Raw genomic sequence first — 9,015 nt, 5'->3', positions numbered from 1 at the left:
GGTAGAAATTAAAAGAAAATTTTAAGTTGAATTGTCTTGCAAATGCGGATGTGATTGTTGTTTAATAAATGTTTGAAAGAAATCCTCTTGTAGGGTATAACAAGTATCCTTTTTGTGTTATGACACACTTATGTTTGAGAAATTTAGAACTTGGAACGTGAAATTTTAGATGTTAAACATTCTTAAACTGAATGAATTTTAATGGAGGGGAGGACTTTGGAAACGTTTGGAGACTGTGTTCACAGTTACCAGGGTAGGTAGAGTGTGCAACACTACCTGTAGAGAAACTATATAATCTATCTCAATATATATGTGATCAGTTTCTTCATTAATATAATTTATTATGTTAACAGTGACCATATAAAATGTACTATACTTTGCTTTTAGCTAATTTACCTGTTTTTTTACTGCTGCAGGAAAGTAATTCTTTGATACTGTTTAGAAATTGAATATGAATTTAATATGGTAATTACTTATAGAGCCTTCAGTTATAGTATTTTAAAATATTTTAGGAGATGGTTTTCATTTTTATCTTATTTTGATATCTTTTTCAAACTTACAAGAAAAGTTGTAAAAATAGTGCAAATTTTTATATTGCATTTGCCCAATTTACGAATTATTTACATTTTCTCTCTCCTTCCCTCCATCCTTCTCTCTCTCATACACAGGAGAGGATTGTAATGAACATGTTTTCTGTGAAAATTTTCATCTTTCATTAAAGGTAGAGGGCCAGGGATGTAGCTCAGTGGCGCCGTGCCTGCCTGGCTAGCACAAGGTCCCCCAAAAGTAACTTAGATTTAGTATAAATATAAATTATTGCAGTAGTATAAGCTTAGTAAACTTCTAATTTTAGTAAATGTGCTGCCAAAGTGAGTACCTTAGTAAACTTCCGTTTCACGTCATTTACCTCTTTTGGGTTATAATATATTATTGCTTAAAAGCTATATTATATACCTATTTGTGTAGCCTAATTAGAATTTTTCTTCTAGATCTACTCTCTCCATATGTATACATAACACAAATCAATGTGTACCGCAAAACTTCTTTACAACAATTTTAAGACATTCCATTCTTAAGGGAACTTTTAAAATTCTGAGGTGAGTTTTCCAGTGCAGTCCTCTTAGTTTCCAGAGTCCCGAAGACCTGGGGTGGAGCACTGGCGTTGCTGCTAGCTGACCATGTTGTGCAGGCAGATGGCTTGGCTTCCTCACACAGCCCCCAACCCCTGGCTGCCAGCTTTACTTGTGTGCTGATGTGAAAACTGGACTAAGAGCATTTGGAGGCTTCTAGCTCTAAAATTTATGGTCAATGAGAAAACTTACAGTTTGATTTTGCCTTAGAGGAGCACACTTGTTGGATAAAACAAAGTGTATCCCTAATAAGCTAAAGAAAACAGTTTTCAGGGTTCTGAGGCTTACTTGTGTTGCTTGAGTTTGAATTTCTGCCTTTGGTTACTTTCACTACCATTGTTTCAAAATGTAGGTACATATTTGCTGGTTCATTCTGCTTGTTCTCTTGGCAACCAGATTTCGGAGGAGAGTATATATTTCAAAATAACACTCTTAAATAGTCAATCTTACTGTGTTTCAATTTTATAAAACATTTTATTTTATAGCTCTTTACTTGAATCTGTTTTAGAACTGATGTGCTGATTGGAAAAAAAAGCTGTTACCTCTTTATATTAACTTTTCTAAAACTGGATTCCTATATAAAAATATTAGGTATATGGGTTTATTTTTTTTCTCATTTGTCAAAAGTCAAAAGCACAGTTTAGTAAGTGATAATTGTCATACGGTCTGTAGTGAATGAATTTATACTTGAATCTAGGGTTTTTAAAAAGTATGGATGTTTTTATCTTACCACTTTTTTTGTTAAACACAAATAGAAATTTTCTACTAAGGGGATTTGAGCTATATGGATGCATATTGAGGCCATACTCTTAAGTGAAATAAATAGGACAAATGTAAATACCAAATAGTTTCTCTGGTGTGAAAAACTAAAAGTGTAAATAAGGGTTAAATTGTATAATTGATAATGTGAATGGGTTGAGTGGATGTCTTCTCATTTCTCAGAAGTATGAAGTTGATAATAAAAGTTTCCAGGTTTCTTTCTACCTCAAAATTGGTCTAAAATGGGTATTTTGGTATATTTTTGGCAGTAGTCAAGGTGATTATGAAAGTAATTCTAAAATTTAGGTTAGAAAGTGTCAGCAATAAAGAAAACGTCTTCCCATACATTTTGAGGATATACTCTTAAGTGAAATAAATAAGTCACACATGTGTAAATACGAATAGTTTCTCTGGTGTGAAAAACTATAGTAGTACACAAGATCCTAATGGGATAATTAACAATGTGAAGTAGGAAGAAAAGGGCTAAAGGTGTAGGGAAAGTGGGAAGGGTGGGGGAAAGGAAGTAAGGGAAAAGAAAAAAGTATGAGAAACTGAAAACATGGAAATAAAGTGTTTGTGAGTGGGGAGGAGAGGAGGAGGTGAAGGGAGGGCAGGGACACGGGGAAAAAAATGAGAACCAAGACCTGTCATGTAGAGGTACAGCATCCCAGTGAATGTAACTGTACTATAGACCTAGATTGTACCAATAAACTCAATAAAAAGAAAAGAAAAATAAAAGCTTCCCAGTTCTTCCCCTCACCCTAGTTTCTCACTTCCGCATTAAGCTATTTGTTTTTATTTGATGGAAATGTAGTATGTTTGCATCATGCTGGTGGCACAGAAGTTGGGAGTTCATATGAAAATGAAAAACTTTTGGTGTAGGTTATCTCTTTTTAAAATTTTTTTCATTAAGTTTATTGGTACTTTTTAGGTATACAGTACAGTTACATTCATCATTGGGAACTTATACCTTTACATGATGTATCTTGGTTCTTTTTTTTTTTTGGTACTGGGGATCCAACTCTGGCTTTGCACTTGTGAGGCAGGTGGCGGCACCACTGAGCTAAATCCCCAGCCTTGGTTCTTATTTTTTCCCATACCCCTGCCCTCCCTTCACACCCTTCCCTATTTACAAAGACTGTTTCCATTTTTCCTTTTCTCATATATTTTCTTTTCCCTTATTTCCTTTCCCCCACCCTTCCCACCTACTCCTTTAGCCCTTTTCTTCCTGTTTCACACTATCAGTTATACAATTTGAACCTTATTTACACTTTTAGTTTTTCACAGCAGAGAAACTATTTGGTATTTACACGTGTGTCCTATTTATTTCACTTAAGAGTATGGCCTCAATTTGCATCTATTTTCCTATAAATGACTCTAGTTTTTCATTCTTTATGGCTGAGCAGTACTCTATTTTGTAGAAAAAGCACATCTTTATCCAGTCTCCAGGTGATGGGCAGCTGGGCTGTTTCCAAGTTTCAGGTATCACTGTGACGCTATGAACATGGGTACACATATATTGCTGTGGTATGATTCTTTTAATTCTTTGGGGAAGAAACTCAGCAGGGGAATAGCTGGGTCAGCTGGGCCGGGTGAAGTCTGAATACTTACTTGTGAGTGGGGGATGACAGCCACATTGGCCACTGAAGGATTTTACACATCATTTATGAAGAAGCTGCAGGACACAGTCAAGGAGTGCTTGACTATCCAGGCCCTGTCTAAATCCCAAGGGAGTGAGCATGACCCAGGAGCTTTCCTGAGAAGCCTGAAAACATCTCTGGTCCCATCCAGCCAGTCATTCCTGGTAGAGCCCCTTGAGGTCTACAAACTTTATAGTCAGCTCACAGTTGACATTGGGGTTTTGCTTTGCTGTGGTCTGGAAGAAAACCAGTAGTTGATGAGGCTGGAGACCACCACATAGGACATGAAGATTGTCCCTGACAGGCCAAGTGCTATGAAGACCAAGCCACCCATGGAAATAACCAGTCCTTCCAGTAACAGGACTCCCACAAGAGCATCCCGGGAGCTGAGCACCATGAGGAACAGGAAGAGCCCAAGAAGGATAGCAGACATGGCCACAAGCACCAGCATGGAGAAGGACAAGAAAGGGTGCCTGTCCAAGTACTGACCCACTGGAGACTTCGTGAAGGCAGCCACCTTTGAGTATTCTGAAAGGACTTTGTCAGCAAGTCATCTTCCGCTGGAGCTTCTGTAAGTCCTTTGAGACACTAGGGGGCTCTTCTTTGACCATCTTGAAACTCATTTTAATCTCTTTAGTGGTTAATTTTCCTAGTTCTCTGGTGTAGTACACAGTCCAGTGTCTCATGTTTCCCAGTCCCTTGCTGTCATGGGTGCCTGTGGCCTGCAGCTCAAGCAGTGAGTATGGGCAAAGAAGGAAGGACAGCGTGGAGGGCTGAGGGCCCAGCCTCTTCCTCCACCCATGAGCTGCTGGCCCTGCCTTCTGGTTATCGTTTATTCATGTTCAAAGAGGGCTATCTTTTCCCTCTGAATTTACAAACTGACTTCAACTGGCATTACCTAGGCACCCTGGAGTTGCACCAAGTTAATTTCCTTTTCACATGTTTGAAGCATTGGGTTATTAAAACTTAAACAGTAGATGTAAAAGATACTCAAGACAGTGACAGTCATTAATTTTATATTAAACTAAGACATTTGAAGTCACAATACCTTTTTAAAAATATCCCCTGTTTGAGGTTTTAGAATGGAATTCATAAATGAAATTTATAGGATGTAGTATAGTTTAGACACTACAGTAAAGCAGGAGGTTTGAGTTTGATCTTGTTATAGTCTAGTAAATGCAAGAGGAAGTAATATTGCTTAATTACAACTTGAAAAACACTTGTAAATCAAATATGTGTACATGTTTTAAGTTTTTGTGTAAACTTAAAGTAGTTGGTTTTGTCTGTTTTCCTTAGGTAATAATTTTTCTTCTCTCTGATATGAGGATGTAGGTGATGTGTATAGTGTTCAGCATTAGGAGAGGAGGAACTAGGTGTTACTAATATTGGTAGGACATTTCAAACTTGTTCTATTACAGTACAGCAGAGTTTGAGTTTAATTGTCAAACCCCCTTGAATTTGTGGTCTTTGACATGCTTTCTTAGGAAAAATGTTATTTTTGGTGGTAGAGGTAACCTAGACGCTATGTAAAAGAGGATTTCCTAACTGATAAGAGGATGCCTTCTTTCTTGCTGTTATGAGTCTTCCTTTAGGATAAGGAAAGGTGCTTCTTGAGTGCTGGGGCATAGGACCAATGTGATTTTTAAAAAATCAACTTTAAACTTTTTTTGGGTACAGGGATCGAACTCAGAACCTATTGCTTGCGAGGCAGGCAGTGGCACCATTGAGCTAAATCCCTGGGCCCAATTTTAGAGTTTTAATGGGAGCTTTGTACTTATGTACTGTATTTATATGTGTAGGGAATTTTGCACAGGATAGGAAAATCGCCCATATTTTCTGGGTATCCAAAATGACTTTGTAAATAGGAATTTGGTTCCCAAATGATTTGAAAGTAAGAATATCTTTGCACTTAAAACAGCAAAAGCTACTTAAAAATGTGTGATTTGTGAGTTTGATCCCTGGTACCAAAAAAATAACGAAAGAGCAATTGAACTTTAGGCCAGGGATTTAGCTCAGTGGTTCTGCTGCCTGCCTTGCAAGCGCAAGGTCCTGAGTTTGATCCCTGGTACCACCCCCATAAATAAATATGTATGATTTGGGGGCCAAGGATTTAGCTCAGTGGCACAACACCTGCCTCAAAAGTGCAATGTCCTGAGTTTAATCCCTGGTAAGTTAAAAAAAAAAAAAAAACCAAAAAACAACAAGTGTGATTTATATTACAGAAATGGAGTTAACTCTGTTTTCCTCTAAAATGTGATGTAAAAGTTGTTTAGCCATTAAAAAGTCTTACTCTAACTGAAAAGATGTACTTTTTCAGCCCAGTGCTAAGATACATCCTGGAAAATAATGATAGCTAGAGCCACAAAGTTTGTTGCCTTTTTTTTTTTCTTTCATTAGTGTGGTTTTGTTGTCAGCAAGTGAAATTTTAGTATCATAATACCTTATTGCCAGCTGTCCAGTTTCATTTTTTTGGTAGGCTCAAATTTGTTTAAAATTTTTATTTTAAAATTAAGAATTGGTCTGGGGATTTAGCTCAGTGATGCTGCCACCTGCCTCGCAAGCACAAGGTCCTGAGTTCAATCCCCTGTACCAAAAAAAAAAAAAAAAAATATATATCACTTATTTATTTTTACACCATTTGAGAGTGGGTTGCATGTATCATGCTTTTTTATCCATTTTCTACTTCAGTATGTAGTTCTGAAAGACTCTCTCTTGTATAACCATAGTAAAGTAATCACATAGGTTAAATTTACTGGATATATATTCTTATTTCAGTGCTGACAGTTTTCCCAATAATGGCCTTTTCACCCTTTTCCTCCTCAAGTACAGGATCTGACCCAGTATTATTTATAGTTTGTCAAGTCTCTTCTAATCTGGTACATTTTCTCGGATCTTTTTTTTTTTTGGCACTGGGGAATGAACTTGGGACCTTGTGCTTGCAAGGCAGGTGGCGGCACCACTGAGCTAAATTCCCGGCCCTTGGGTCTTCTTTATCTTTCACAATATTGAAGAGTAGAGACTGGTTCATTTATGTACTGTTCCTCAGATGAGTGTTACCCATTTATGTACTGTTGTTCCTCTGTGCCTGGTTTGGAGACATTCTGTCAGGAAGCTTGCCTTGAAGAGGAAGAAAGAATGCTTGATGATCTCTAGATTTCCCTCTTGTTTAGCTCTTCAAAAGAAAAAAAAAATCCTATTTTTTCTTTAATTTAAATAAGATTTAAATCTCTTGCATAGGAAATAAGATTTAAATCTCGCATGTCACTTGCAGAATTTATTGTTTTGCTTTACTACTTTTTATTTTGTTTTTATTACAAAGACGAGAAAAATGGCAATAAAATATTTCTAGAACATGAGATACCCTGAAAAGAGACATTTGGCTTTTATTGAGAAATTACTTTTAGCAAAATTTCTATTTTGAATTATGTTGTCAAAAAATCTCAGGATGCTGTTGAACAAATAATATGAACGTAAAAATAACAGTGTTTAATGTAATTGGTTTATGACAATACAGTTGCAACTATTAATATATAAATGGAGATTGCATCACTAAAGATTACTTTTCCTATAACCTATTGCTTCTTTGTCTTGATAAGTTTTCTTTAGTCAAAAGTAGAATAAATGAGGGCATCAAGATTATGATTCTTACTAGGTTTTAGAGATTTATAGTCCATATTATATTTTAATGTAAAGTGTCAGAATACTCACCATCTGTAGTTATGACCTAAAAGTTTAATAATTGCAAGGCATAGTAAAAGCTAGAAAATTTACTTGGAAAATTGTGAAAGATAAGAAATTTAAATTCAGTTAAGATAACTTTGAGACATGTAATACTATACTACAATTTATTTTATCTTGAATCTTTGATTTTAGAATATTTTAAAGAAAAGAATTATAATTTTGAATAAAAAAATGACGCTGGTTATCTGTTACTGTAAATAGATATTTAATGAGTCCCCTATAGGTATGCTGCTGCTGTGTTTGTGTTTGAGGATTTAGCAAGGAACAAGATAGACATAGCCCATAGCCTTGCAGAGCACCAAACTAGTAGAGGTGACAGATACTTGGTAAGTAGCACGATATTATTAATACCAGAGGGAGTTTCATGAGTCTCCAGGAGCAAGGAAACCTACTTGCTAGGAGGTTAGGAAGACAACTTGATGAAATCTTACTCTACCTGAGAACTGACCAAATGCAGATAAAGAGAGACAGTGGTCTAAGTAGGGGAAACCTTAAAGAACTGGCATTTGGAGGTTGAGGTTAAGATTAGGAGGTAAAGGATAAGTTAACATTGGTAGAAGCAGGTGGATTGAAGGAGACTGTGTGTGTAAATTTAGATAAACAGTACCCCACTTAAACCTGCATTTGTACTTTGTATATTGTTTTCACCATCTTCCTCAATACCTTTTGTTGTCATTATTTTAAAAAGCATAACCATAACATTAAAATAAATACATTTTATGGAGAAAATGGAGAAAAAGGTCATTGGTAACTCCACTACATTAAAGAAGCCATTTAATTATATTAATTTGACCTTCTGATACTGTTCAGATAATACTTTTTTTTTTTTTGGTACTGGAGATGGAACTGAGGACCTTGTGCTTTCGGGGAACATGGTGCGGCTGAGCTAAATCCCTGTCCCCATTCGTGTGTTTATATAATCACATGGTATAGATGAACGTTCATATTTGAATTTCTCACATTGTGTTTAAATAATTGTTTCTATAATTATTTTTACAATTATCACATTAAAGGTTTCATAGATGCATCATAATTTATTTATTTCCTTATTTTCTGGTCATTTAGAATGGTTCATTTAAAAATGTTTATAGAATGAATGAATATCACTAATGAATTCATGCTTTTACCTTTAAACTTAAATTAATTCTTTATAGCATTGAATCTTTCCACCTATGTCTTTTGCCTATCTAAAAAAGATTACAGCAATTTATCATTACTCTGGTAATTGGTATATAAGCATATCAGTTTCATTGTGACTGGCCTCTTAGGCTCAAAATGGCATTACAAAATTGCTTTCAGTTGCATTATTTGATTTTTAGACAGAATAATTTAAAATTATGATGAAATATACATAGCGTGAAATTTATTCACATATATATATATATTGTTTGTTTTTGTTTGTTTTTGTTTTGGTACTGGGATTGAACTCAGGACCTTGCACTTGCGAGGCAGGTGGCGAAACCACTGAGCTTAAACCTCTGGCCTCTTGTCTTAAATATTTTCAAGTGTATAGTTTGGTAGTGTCGGGTAGAATTACATTGTTGTGCAACAAATTTTTAATTCTTTTTATCTTGCAAACTGTGTCCATTAAATGCTTATTTTTCTCCCTTTATCCTTTCTCTTCATTTCTTTTTTATCTTGCAAACTGTGACTTTGTATCCATTAAGTGCTTCCCATTTCTCCTCCCTCTATAGTTTAGTTACTTTCAGTACTTCATACAAGTGCAATAATAGTTTTGTCTTTTT

General features: G+C 35.6%; 1 protein-coding gene and 1 pseudogene across 3 annotated transcripts in view; one reads left to right on the top strand and one right to left on the bottom strand.

Moving 5' to 3' along the window:
- Usp6nl (USP6 N-terminal like) overlaps positions 1–9,015 on the top strand; it is a 131,580-nt gene that overhangs the window by 17,487 nt on the left and 105,078 nt on the right. The gene's annotated exons all lie outside the window — the stretch shown is intronic.
- LOC104860246 lies at positions 3,653–4,140 on the bottom strand (annotated as a pseudogene).

This window comes from Fukomys damarensis, unplaced genomic scaffold (assembly GCF_012274545.1).
Source record: "Fukomys damarensis isolate Sample0158 unplaced genomic scaffold, DMR_v1.0_HiC HiC_scaffold_10, whole genome shotgun sequence".
Lineage (NCBI taxonomy): Eukaryota > Metazoa > Chordata > Mammalia > Rodentia > Bathyergidae > Fukomys > Fukomys damarensis.
The sequence above is the reverse complement of the archived record's forward strand: the minus strand, read 5'-3'. Positions and strand labels throughout refer to the sequence as shown.